Source organism: Ovis aries, chromosome 26, assembly GCF_016772045.2.
Source record: "Ovis aries strain OAR_USU_Benz2616 breed Rambouillet chromosome 26, ARS-UI_Ramb_v3.0, whole genome shotgun sequence".
NCBI lineage: Eukaryota > Metazoa > Chordata > Mammalia > Artiodactyla > Bovidae > Ovis > Ovis aries.
Window position 1 is genome coordinate 22,567,673 of NC_056079.1, and position 13,958 is coordinate 22,581,630.

A 13,958-nucleotide genomic window follows, 5' to 3' on the forward strand; every position below is an offset into this window, starting at 1 on the left:
GTCCCAACAGGGGGGAAATTAGAAGAAATAAATACACAGTGGAAAAACTTCCAAGAAATGACAGATCAGTCTCATTTTCATGTAATCCTTATTTCAAAATATTCTGCATGCTATAAACTTCAGTGAAATATATGTCAGTCCCTCCACTGATGCTTGAATACACCCACAGCAGATCGTACTTACAAAACTAGGGTCAACAAATGGAGAATGGTTTCATTGTCTGCGACAGCATTCCCTGATTGGAAGCAGTCCCTTGGGAATTCATTGCTGAAGACAAGTCCCACCCCTTCAAACTGCGGCCACCCTCAGTCAGGATCATCCGACAAGACATCGCCTGGGAATCCATCTGTTCTAGCCAGCTTCAGACAGAGCAACACAGGTGATTAACCAGGTAAAAGTCTTACTCTTCCTTTTATACTTAATATCATATATAACAATATATGTGCATCATTATGTAAGCCGTTTGCATGTTGAAGTGTTTCTGAAAACAGTCATAATACTTTGCTCATGAAATGAAGTTTTATAAGTAGAGAAAAATGACTAAGGTTATATATACTTTAAAAAAAAACATAAGATGCTTGCTTGGTGTCACTTTCTGGCATTGATGGAAACTATATTCATCTAAAAATGTAAAATGTTTTCTCGTGGAAGTATGAATTTTTAACAGTAAGTGATAATTGCAGTGCTATGTCTTGTAATTGTTTGGAAAAATGATTTCCTCTACAAAGTTCAAAGTGAAACGTTTGTTTTGTTTAAAGCAGATGATACTATTCAGGATTTACACTTTCATCTGTTACTTTATTGAATAACTTCAATACAGATTGAACATTGTGCTTTGAAATAATGTTCATTTATGTTTATTTTGACTAGAAAAATAAATTTTACAGTGTTCTTTTTATCATAAACTTTTTTCATAAAATTGATCAAGTTCTGTTAGATAAAACACTTACCTCTTCTGACAATTGACTAATGTACCAAATAGATCAAAGGAGTTCTAGAGAAACACAGTGCAAAGGTGTTATTGTCTGAAGACATAGCTTTTTTTTTTTTTTTTAATTCAGAGCTGCTTAATCAACAATGTTACTAATGAAATGATTGGTTGCCTTGAGGTTGAGAGTTAATAGAATGAACAGACAGCCTGTTTTTCCCTTACAGCAACCTATAATGCTAATGGATAAGCTAATTTTCCCTTCCCTAAAGTAATTGCACAGTCCCCTTAATTTAAAATCACTTGCATTTACTCACTTGCTTTTTTTTCTAACAGGGCAAAGGTCCTGAACATTTAGACTGGGAAGATTTAAATAGTCAATATGATGTAGAGTGTAGGACCTTTCAGCATAAGTAATTAAAACTTACTATGCATCCTTTTTCATCTTATATTGAATACGTTGTCTGTTTTAATTTGCAGGAAGATAATATTACTACAAATTAATCTTACAAATTCCTGATATGATTCTGTTACTTCTCTGTTGATTCAATAATCTCTCTTCTGTTTAAAGAAGAAAACTTCTGATTCTCATCAATAAAACTTTGTCTAGATCAGTGAACTGTATGTATTGATTTCTGTTTTAATATTGCCAGGACTGTCATAAACCAATGAATGATGTTAGAAACATTACATTGAAATAGAGATGGGTGACAGTTAAAGTCAGCATCCTAATGAGAAAAATCAAGTTCATATTTCCAATAGCGTCTTTAATGCACAAGAACAAATCACTGCAAATATTAGCCTGCAAGTTTTTCATACTTCTTATTACAGAGTTTTCAGAGTAAGAAATTTGTTTTTAATTTTGTTAATATTGCTCATTCTTTGAATGGTTTAATTTACTCATTATCTTTAATTATCTTAAAATTTAGCATGTTCCATTAACAGCTGTGTTATCTAACGTACTGCCACCTAAAAACCTTAAGAAATCTTAATTTCTGATATCTTAAAATAAGTCCTCAACCTAGCAAACCTCTTAAAATTCAGTTACATCATTAGTACATGTAGAAGTGGTCTGATAGCAGATAAAAAATTATATTAGCTACAGATGCTTTTATCTAAACAAATTTTAAATATAAGAGGGAAAATACAGTTCTTCCCTAGAAACCTTCACAATTGGAAAGTTTATAGCCAAAATTTTGGAAATACAGGATTTTGAATTTGATATAATTTAGTTTGTTCAATAGCCTGGAAATGCCCTTATTTTGCCCTAACTTTAAAAAGAAATCTATGAAGAATTTTAGACATATATAAAAACAGAGCAGGGTAATGAATTTCTAGGTCCCTAGGACCAAGCATTAACAAACACATATGGCCATTCTTGTTTCATACTTAGTCCCTTCTATTTGTCTTAGTTCCCTTGTTATGTAGAAGCAATTTTTAGACAACATGTAATTTCACATGTTTATATCAGAAAGCTTGTTTTAAAAATAAGCTATATTCTTTAAAATGTTACTGTACCATGATCACACAAATAAAGGCCCTTGATCTGTTGATGCTTGTAGCTATATATGTGCATAATATGGAAAGAAAATTAATGAGAACAAACTTAATTTCAGATGCTGTTTATCACAATTTCAATATTTTATGTTAAAATAAGTTTAAATAAAAAAAGAAATATTTAAATGACCTATAATTAGGAAAGGCATAAAAATTAAAAATCTCTACTAGGAATAAAAGTAATTATGTCCAAGAATACTATGGTATATATTTATACTGCTGGAGTGGAGCAATATAAATTTATACAGCAATTTATATTGCTGCTTTCCCTTCATATGAACTATGTCTATTCTACTTTCTTACTTGACTGAAGGTGATTGCTTGAGGGTTATGCTAGTAATTGACAGAAAATGCAAAATTTCTTTGATGTTGAGTTTTATTTAAAACTCCCTTGGACACTCCAGTTGTAGTTAATTTTCTGGGGTTGAGATAATAGGAAGGACTATGCATGTATCTGAGAGGAAATGTTGACTACTGAGCCTCACTGGAATATTTTAATTACTTTAGGTCTTAATTTCCCCAAAGAATTCTTTAATTCATTTCTTCTTACTAGGTTTCAATCACGGAATGTTATACAACCCATGACCTAAGAGACTTTATAAATTAGATGAAAGATTATCAGAGACACAGATATGTCTCCTCACAGTGCACTTAATTCAATACAAATCCATTAAAAAATAATTGAGAATTATATAAGGTGGGATCCCAAATAGTCTGAACAGCTGGCACAACTTCTAGAAGAAAAGCATACTTTCTATTGATTTTTCAGATTTAAAGTTCTGGTTCTGCCATCTGTGTCAGCTTCTCCAAATAATAACATCAGGTAGTGCTTCTGATTTAGGCAAGGCTCAGTGGAGAATGGGCTTCCCTGGTAAAGAATCTGCCTGCAATGCAGGAAACCCCGGTTCAATTCCTGGGTCAGGAAGATCCACTGGAGAAGGGATAGACTACGCACTCCAGTATTCTTGGACTTGCCTGGTGGCTCAGCTGGTAAAGAATTCGCTTGCAATGTGGGAGACCTGGTTTGATACCTGAGTTGGGAAGATCCCCTGGAGAAGGGAACAGCTACTTACTCCAATATACTGTCCCGGAGGTCCTGGGGTTGCAAAAAGTCAAACACCACTGTGTGACTTTCAGTGGAGAATAGCGAACCGATTAAGGATGTTCAACTTGAATCAGATTGTCAACATGCTCATAGGTCATGCAAACTAATACATACGTAATTAGAGATTCACTTTCCTTTCTCAGCTGTACATTTGACTTACTAGATAAGATTTTTCTAAGGTTTTTTCTTCCTTCAGAATTATCTTGGGTATTTAAGAAACTTTGCATCTCCCAATTTAGAATTACTTTGTCAATTTCTACCAAAAGAGAGAGATTTTAATTTGTATTAAATTTACGTATTAAACATGGCTAAAATCGATATTTCAATTTTGAGTCTTCTAATCTATGTATTTCGTATAGTGTTCATTTATTTATATATTTATTAGTGTCTTTTAATAATGTTTCATAATTCTCTGAGAGAATGATTCCACAGGTTTTGTAGTTTACTCCTAGATGTTTATGTTCTTGGTTAATCTTATTTCTGCCTTCTTCATCAGTATTTGGTAATAAAATCATTATAAAAGTAAGACTTTCCATTCTTCTGTCATAAGAATATTTTGACTAATTAAAAAAAACAGAAAAAAAACCCACCTGCCCCTAGTTCTATTTTAATAACAAACAAAAATTTTCCCACTCATAGATCTTGATTTTGTACAAGTTTCTATTCAAGTCACTTTGAGTTATTTATTATTGTTCTATAACACTACTCATTTTATTGAATGTGCAAAATCAGCAACATGAAGTTAACATAACGATCTTTATAATTCTCTAATTGCTCCCACTATTGTGAGTATATCTACTTTATAATTTGTAATGGCATATATTTTTTTTCCTTTTGTCTTAATTACACATGAGAGGGATGTTTTTATTATTGCTTTTGCCATAGAAGCAGACTTTTTCAATCAGTATACTTGTTTTCTTTCTAATTCACAATTTTCAGGTTTCATCTGTTTCATTTAATTTTCTTCTGCTACTTCTGTTTGCCCTATTTTTTTGTATTAAAGTTAAATGTTTAATTTATTTTCAGTTCTTTTTCAGTTATAGAAGCAATGAAGGCTATAATTTTTTAGAGTATAACTACAGATGTAGATCACTTTTACATTTATATTTTATACAGAATCTCATATTTTCCTATTTGAAAAATGAAATAATAGTTTTGGAATGATAACATTCCAAATGGTAAAATATTTCCTAAATGTTTTTCAAACTTTTAGCTCATTCAATGGAATGAGGCAATGTCAACATAACAACATACGCTAGTGAAATGACTTTGGGCTGATTCATTATATACTAAGACCATTGTGTAAATGGACCTATCTAATACTGATTATTAAAACAAAGTAATAAAAGTAATACAATGGTAATAAATTTAGCATTGAGTCATTTAAAGAAAAACCCAGTGCATACAAATGCAAATATGTTAATATCATCTTATAAACTGAAGCAAAATAAAGATAACTAGGGAAATTTTATCATACTTTTAAGCTTATAAAAGAATGTGAAAATAGCAGATTATTTCTAAAAGGGATCTTAGGAAGTATTTGGCAGTCACTCTTATATTTTATTCAGTCAAACTCTTCAAAGAAAATATTTGTTGGGTATGTAAATAATGAAGCTGACCAAAGCAGATCCACCCTAGGCTCAGCAGTCCCATTTCCCCCTAGCCTGCTCAGTGTCGGGCAACCCCTGAAAGGGCTTGAATCAGCAGCGTGCACTAAGCACTGTGTGTTTGTGCTAAGTTGCTTCAATCTTGACTCTTTGCAACCCTATGGACTGTAGCCCACCAGGCTCCTCTGTCCATGAGATTCTCCAGGCCAGAATACTGGAGTGGGTCACCATGCCCTCCTCCAGGGGATCTTCCTGACCCAGGGATCAAACCGGAGTCTCCTGCACTGGCAGGCGGATTCTTTACCACTGAGCCACTAGGGAAGCCCAACAGTTCAGATTTTTAAGTAAAATTACAATTATTAAAATGTCAAAAAAAATTCAGAGAGGTATTACAAAGAAAATAAAATCAGACTGAAATTTCACCATGGTTTCCCTGATGATTTAGTGGTAAAGAATCCACCTGCCAATGCGGTAGACACGGGTTCAGTCCCTGGTCCAGGAGGATACTACATGCCCTGGAGAAACTAAGCCCATGCTCCACAACTATTGAACCTGAGCCCTAGAACTCATGGTCCACAATAATAACAGAAGCCTTTGCAATGAGAAGTCCCTGGGCTACAACTAGAGAGTAGCCCTTACTCTCTGCAACTAGAGAAAAGCCTGTGCGGCAACAACGACCAGCACAGTCAAAATCAATAGGAGATTTTAAAAATGTTTTCAAATTAATACATTTATTTATTTTAAAACATTTTTTAAATCACCTGTTAATACAAATACTCTAGAAAATAAGCTTCTCCATTGGATGAGAAAATCGACACCTAGAGGGATTGTTTTTCTTTAAGACAAAAAGCAAAACATTACTAGTGCCAGAGAAAAACTAGTAATCAGACTCTTGATAACACTTTTCTTTTTTTTGATATAAATTTCCTTAGCTCACAATAATTTATTCAAGTCTATATTCCTCACAAAAGGGGCTAAATTTAGTTGTTTGGTGGCTCTCTTATTCTATATATGATGTAATTTCAAATTTTGGATAGAGTAATTTAAATTAAAAATAGATGAGAATATATCTACAAGTGTTTTTTTAAGTCATTCTATGCAGTTATGAAAAGTATTTTCAGTGGTAATCTGCAAGAGAGCACAATGTTGACTTTGAATAAGAATATCTTCACTAAATATATATCTGTATACATACACACACATTTCATATATCATAATATCATTTGCTATAGCCTGGTCAATGCCTCTTATGTTTGCATACACTGTAATTCTATTAATGTTTTTATCCTCCATCACACACACACACACACACACACACACACTATGACCTTTATCCTAGTGTAGATACATTAAATAAAATTTGCATATTTTAACTGCTGCTGCTGCTAAGTAGCTTCAGTCGTGTCTGACTCTGTGCAACCCCATAGACAGCAGCCCACCAGGCTCCCCCGTCCCTGGGATTCTCCAGGCAAGAACACTGGAGTGGGTTGCCATTTCCTTCTCCAATGCATGAAAGTGAAAAGTGAAACGGAAGTCGCTCAGTAGTGCCTGACTCTTAGCGACCCCATGGACTGCAGCCTACCAGGCTCCTCCATCCATGGGATTTTCCAGGCAAGAATACTGGAGTGGGGTGCCATTGCCTTCTCCGGCTTATTTTAACTAAAAAGAACAAAATATCTAAATTTATCAATATGCTGAGAAGGATAGCCCGATAAATGTGCATGGTGTTTCAGGCAACTTTTTTTACTAGTTTTAACATGGTATTAAAACTCATTCAAGTGGCTAAAATTAGCAGTCTCAACAAAGATTGGATGATTAATTGGCGTGAGAAATGGGAGAAGCAAAGCAGATGGCCCGGTCACTTTTTATGTCATTCCTCTAGTTTGAAAATGGTCCAATGTCAGCTATAATAAAAGCTTGAGATATAAGCTAGAAATGCATCCATCTTTCAGCTGAATTTTTTTTCCAAATTAAATGTGGATAATCTGATTCAGAATGTTAAAATAATATCAATAAATGTGATAAGAACTTTTGGCTCCAGTAGCGCAAAAGTAATACTATTGATATCTGGCCAATAAAAGTTCACGTGGGCATAGTCAGATGAAAAAATCTAAATTGTTCTTGCTCTTGTTGGACTTTTTATGAAGAAGATGGCACCACTGTTTTAATCTCTCCTTCAAACAACTGAACACTGAAGAATAAGAGTGTGTGTTTATGTCATTTACAGTTCGGAGTACTGATCTACACCCCACCACCCCTGAACCGGGTGCGCAGGCATTTAACAGGATAGAACAATTACCATTCTAAAATAACTGTCTTTTTCAGGATTTGCCAATGACAAGCGTTCGATAAGAAAGCTTTCCTGAGGTTTAACTTCTTAGCAAAACTGTGGTTTATGTGAAGTGTTACATGTGATTATTGTCAGTTCTGTGAAGCCAAGGTTTTGGAAGGAAAACCTTGAGGTTCCTTGGAAAATTTACAAAGAAAGTAAAAACTTCATTGGAAAATATGTATCCATATGCAACCCAGTGAGCTTCCCTGTTCTCTCTCTGTCTCCTTCTTCAGAACATACGCTCTCATTCAAAATGCAAATACTCCTGAACACCCATATTCTGCTCTTCCGTGAACTTCCTAAGCAGTCCCAGCGCTAGCTTTTCCATAAAGGTATCAGGAACATTTAGAGAAAGTGCTCCAGAAATCTGATTATCAGGATGTGTGAAGAGGGTGTGAAGAGGGTTAGGAAATTTCCACAGAGCCTCTGTGGCAGAACCTAAAATAAGAGACACTTGAGGCTGAAGGCTGTTGCTTCCAGGTGTTGTGAGCCATAGGAGCTGGAGGGCTTTGCCAAGAAGGCCACCCTTCAATCCTCCAACTGTCTCCAACCTCACCACCCTGCTGCTTCCAGAAGACAAAGCAATCATGAAACCAGAAGCCACATTTGAGAGACTCCGCATGTGTTTTTGTGCTGAGGCAGCCACAGGTAAATGACTATAGGATGAAGGTGTGATACATAGGAGTCCATTTATTCATCCTTTTCACTCTCTCCTGATTAAACAGAATTAAATCATTTTCATCTCAAAAGAACGTACCCAAAGTAAACCATTTGGTATAGGTATACTAAAAACTATCTAATTCAGGGGATTGTTAAGCTTATCACATATAGTTCTAAAATAATGGTCTCCAACCTTTTTGGCACCAGGAACCGGTTTTGTGGAAGACAAGTTTTCCACAGACAAGGAGGATAGAAGGATGGTTTCAGGTTGATTCAAGAACATTAAATTTATTGTGCACTCTATTTCTATTATTAATACATCAGCTTCACCTCAGATCAACTGGCATTAATTAGATCCTGGAGGTCGGGGATCCCTGTTTTAGAAGACATATGCATATTTAATGGTTGCTCTATAAAAAGAGGACTACTTACTATCTTATTTTTCTAGATCATTTTCAAGTGACATATTTAGAAATAAAAATTCCAGTACCATAACATGCAATAATCACAGATTTCCCACAAAATTTATTGAAACCATTTTACTAAGGTTGATTTAACATTTGTGGGTCTACAGGGAAAAAAATGTGCCTTTCTATTTAAAGATCTTTTTAAAGATATTAGTGTAATAAACCAGAGGCAACTTTTGGCACTGTATTAATGATACATATTTTCACAATTAGTAATCTTTCTCTACTTGAGAGTGTGTTTATGTTTAAATATGTATCTCTAGTAGTTACCAGCATATCTTTCACCCGGGTTTTTTTTCTTTAACTCAGAGTCATAGCTCTTCAACAAATTTGCTGCATGCTTACTTCTTTTTCCTAAATTGCTTCTTTGATGATTGTAAAATGTCTTTGAAGACTTCAAGATTAAAAATAAATTTTAATATTTACTCAGAATGGATCTCATTTTGATGAATTTCTCTTTGGCAAAATTCCAAAAACACAGATGACTTTTGAATACTGAAAGATATGTTGTTTCTGTTTACCTAATTTTTTTTTAAAATTATTCCAAGATGTTGTACTCATAATGTTGGCTTGATAGTGTACGTTCATGAAAATAAACACACTTATCACAGAAGAGTCAGGAGAATTGTCACCTGACATCTAGAACACTACCCTCATTCAAAAGGAGCATGCTTGTGATTTTTATTAGCCAAAAAATTTGCAAGTAACTAAATGTGCCTTTGATTTGGGAGGGTAGGAATCATCTCCATCCTTTCTTTCTCAGTGATCTTAATGCTTGTGACTGTGTAAAACAGTCATGACTACAACTTCACAAATGACCTTTAGCCATCCTGGTCAGATTCTCTAGATGTCTGAAGAGAAAAATGGTGTCTGTGATTCAGACTATCCCATTTTTTTCTCTCAGCAAATAAAGACAACTATACAATAATCTATAGAAACTCACAGTAAAATAGAAATCAAAGAGTGAGAGTCAATCAGTTGTCAAATCTTGGAGGAGCTTCCACAGTCTATAAGATTGATTGAGAGGGAAGGTGAAATAAATTGGCTTAAACATGCATTGTATGAAACTTTAAAATAAAAACAACTCCAAATGAGGTTATCACTCAACTTGCTTGAAAACTTTCTGCTACAATCCCTACATTGCAAGTATATATCTTGAAGGTGGTCAGCCGATTGTTTTGAGGGCTCCCCTGGTAGCTCAGCTGGTAAGAATCTGCATGCAATGCAGGAGACCCTGGGTCGATCCCTGGGTCGAGAAGATCTGCTGGAGAAGGGATAGGCGGCCCACTCCAGTATTCTTGGACTTCCTGGTGGCTCAGGTGGTAAAGAATCTGCCTGCAATGTGGGAGACCTGGGTTAGATCCCCTGGAGAAGGAAAAGGCTACCCACTCCGTAGCCTGGAGAATTCCATGGCCTGTATATTCCATGGGGTGACATGACACGCTTTTAACTTGCTTGAAAACTTTCTGCAACAATCCCTACATTGCAAGTATATGTCTTAAAGGTGGTCAGCAGATTGTTTTGAAAAGACAACAACATGAGAAGTAAAGAAATTGGCTTTAAGAGAAAAGGAATGATATCTGCACAATTAAAACAAGGGCTGCAGATACCAAAGAGAAGAGAAAATTGAAGAACTGATGTAAACATCATAAATTTGTGAAATATCTCAGAATGGAGGCAAATAATGGAAGCAATTTGGGAGAATTTGGCATAAATGTTGGGATAGATAGTGAAAGAATAAGTAAATAGCTTGTTGCTAAAAAATAAAAATAACTTCCATAGACTCAACAATTGTAGAAAACTGCTCTAAACTAAACACAGATCTAAGTAGGTCACATGAGTGGCCTTCCCCGGTGGTTCAGATGGTAAAAAATCTGCCTGGAATGCAGGAGACCCAGGCTTGATCCCTGGGCCGGAAAGATTACCCTGGAAAAGGAAATGACAAGCCACTCCAGTATTCTTGCCTGGAAAATTCCATGGACAGGGGAGCCTGGCGGGCTACAGTCCATAGGGTTGCAAAGAGTCAGACACAAGTGAGCAATTAACACACACACATACAACTAGGCCACACAGAAAGGTCTTACACTGTCCCAGGCAAGGTCAATAAGGGGCCTATACTTCAGAAGACCAGGAAGTTTTTGTTTAAATAAGGAAGCCTTATATTTAGGCTTTATGTTTATTTTATTTTAGCGTTTTCATTTTCATATGGTGAGAAGATCTTTACATTAACATTTTCTCTCAATTTCTTGGCCTGCGCTTTGCCACAATATGATGGTTGCACCCTGGTGTACAGCAGGGCACCTATTATGAGCACAACCACAAGGATGGAGGTCTGCCCACACCAAAGCCTTCCCTCAGGGTATGCACAACTGATTTCCTAATCAATTTTTACTATATCACTTCTGGATGTGACTAACATCAACGTCTTCTTTCACAGAATGTTGTCCAGTCAGGCCAGTCCCAGTGAAAGTGAAAGTTGCTCAGTCCTGTCCACCTCTTTGCTGCCCCATGGACCATACCGTCCATGGAATTCTCTAGGCCAAAATACTAGAGTGGGTAGCCTTTCTCTTCTCCAGGGGATCTTCCCAACCCAGGGGTTGAACCCAGGTCTCCTACATTGCAGGCAGATTCTTTACCAGCTGAGCCACCAGGGAAGCCCAGTCCCAGTAACCTACTTTAAATTACCAATTCTATATCTGTCGGGAGGCTCTCCGTTAGACTGCAACAATAAATGACCTGGTAAGGAAAGAGATTTAAAACAATTTGGGTTTGTTTCTCAGTCAAACTTGTGGCTGCTGCTCTGTCATGCTGGGCGGCGTCCAACACCCAGGCTGCCAGGACAGCTACTCTGTAGAACTGGCAGGTTGGCGAACAGTGAATTGACCCTTAGGGCTTCCGTCAGAGTGACACGCATCACCTCCACTCAACATCTCGCCGATCAGACCAGCTCAGGTGAAACACTTAGTTTTAGGGGACCAAAGAATTACCATTCTACATGGACCCAGAAGAAGACCTGGCGATATCTGATGAATGGAACTCATGGCTGCCACATGTTCCCAGTTGAATTGAGGCAGTTAAATTCTCTGATGTTCCTAAAGTAAGTGTGATGATTAAAAAAAAAAAAAAAAGTGACCCTGAGGGATCAAGGCAATGGAATTAGAGATGCCAGACTCCCTCTCCAAAACACCTCCTCTTGGCCTGTTGCTAACAAGACTGATGATGGTGCTTATTAAAAATTCCTTGCAACTGGGACACTAATTGGGTGAGGTGCAGTGCAGAGTCAGAAGAAATGTGAACAGCCATGCTACCTTAGATCGTAATATGTTATTCCTACACTGAAGCTAAATCCCTTAAAAAGAAATAAAAAGGAAATAGCGCCCAAACTTGGAATATTTGGAGGAAAAAAAGGGAGGAGGACATAAGGGTGGGACCCTGTTTAAAGAGCATGACTCAATAAGATTTCTGGGATTAATTACAAGGCAACAGATTCAAATAGAATAGTTGGGAAGCTAACATGACCAAACCTGTTTAACAGAGATTAATCATTGCTTAGTCACTATAAAGTAGTAAGGCTCACAGATATGTACCAAAATGAACTTGTTGGCTCAGGGAGTAGGGTCTTCTGCTGAGCTCTGCTCTTAATGCCCTTCTTAGGGTTAGGACTCAGGATACTGAGGGGAACCTTCTCAGTGGGAAGAACCTTGGCAGCAAGATTGACTACCCAAGTTTCACCCCAAAGTTTCAAAAAATGTCTGCTCAGTTATCAAAATACATTCCAGATGAATTAGAGAGTGAGAGGTTTGTTTTTTTTTTAAGACTTCATAAAAACTGAAAGAAATATATTGATCCATGTTTAGTAAATTTGGGTTGTACGAGAACACTTGAAGAAAAAAAAGCAATGCATTATCTTGTACACTAAAAAACCAATTGATTTGGCTACAAAAAGCAGAGATATCAAAAGATAAATGAAATCAAAGACAAATGGGGTACATGGAATTTAAGCATTTTGTTATATATAACGAAGAGTCCATGTCTTTGGTGCATGAAAAAAGTTCAACGATAAGTCACAAATATCCTAAAGAAAAAACAGGGGTGATGGGCAAAACAGTTGAATTTAAAACTTATAAAGTCATTTCAAAAAGTCAATAAATATAAGATCTTTTGCCCCAGTGTAGCTACTATTTTTCATTCTACTTGCTTGATCCTCTTTCTCTGTTTGGTTTCTGACTGCTGGATTGCCCAGGGACCTCACCCTTCTTGGCGTGTTTTTTTATAAGCAGGTGCTCCCTAGGTGACCTCACCCAATTCTAAGCCTCTAAAGCCCATATACCAGTGAAGAAATATCTGGTCTCTAGGGGCTTCCCAGGTGGCGCAGTGGTAAAGAATCCACCTGCCAATGCAGGAGACGCAGGTTCGATTGCTGGGTCAGGAAGATCCCCTGGATTAGGAAATGGCAACTCACTCCAGTATTCTTGCCTGGAAAATCCTGTGGACAGAGGAGCCTGGCGGGCTCCAGTCCTTGGCGTTGCGAAAGAGTCAGACATGATGGAGCGACTGAGCAGGAGCACTACACCCACCAACTCCAGGTATTTATTTCCAACTGCTGATTTTAAATTCCCACAATGTGGAAAAGGTTCACTCACTATACTTCACAAGGTCAAAGGGAATCTTGGCTTTCTCTCCCTGCTTCATGAATCTAATCTTCCCTTAGTTGTCTTCACGTTAGTGTATTTCACCACCATCCATCTCACTTGTCCAAGTCAAAATTTATTTATCACCAATAATCCACTCTCTCCTTTTATCTGTGAGAAAAAAAAAAAAAGTGAACATTTCATATAGAACTGGGTAGGAAAGAGACAAAGAATAAGCCATAAGATAAGAAACACGCAAGTAGCTAATCAACATGAAAAAAGATTCTTAAGGTCACTAAAATAAGATAAATGCAAATTAAAAATGCTTCTCCGTGATCCAATAGCTGAGCTTCTGAACAGCAGAAAATCAACTCAACAGAAGTCACAGACACCTGAATGTGACTGCGCATGTCGTCTACCCAACAGGGGAAGGCCTGCTAAAATTTTCCCAGAAGAAACGGAGAGTCATTGCCCTTGACTACTGCAAGAGCAATGTTGTTCCTTTGAAGTGAAGTGAAGTGAAGTCGCTCAGTCGTGTCCGACTCTTTGCAACCCCATGGACTGTAGCCTACCAGATTTCCCCATCCATGGGATTCTCCAGGCAAGAATACTGGAGTGGGTTGCCATTTCCTTCCCAAACATTCTTACAAAGATTTGATTTTGCTTTTTTG

At 36.7% G+C, this 13,958-nt stretch overlaps 1 protein-coding gene across 1 annotated transcript in view; it reads left to right on the plus strand.

Annotated features, from left to right (window-relative positions):
- The first annotated feature begins 344 nt into the window (after nucleotides 1-344).
- The window catches only part of DLC1 (DLC1 Rho GTPase activating protein), a 519,553-nt gene continuing 505,939 nt past the window's right edge, over nucleotides 345-13,958 (plus strand). The window contains exon 1 of the mRNA XM_012105836.3: nucleotides 345-391. The gene's annotated coding sequence lies outside the window, so the exon portion shown is untranslated. The remainder of the gene's footprint in view (nucleotides 392-13,958) is intronic.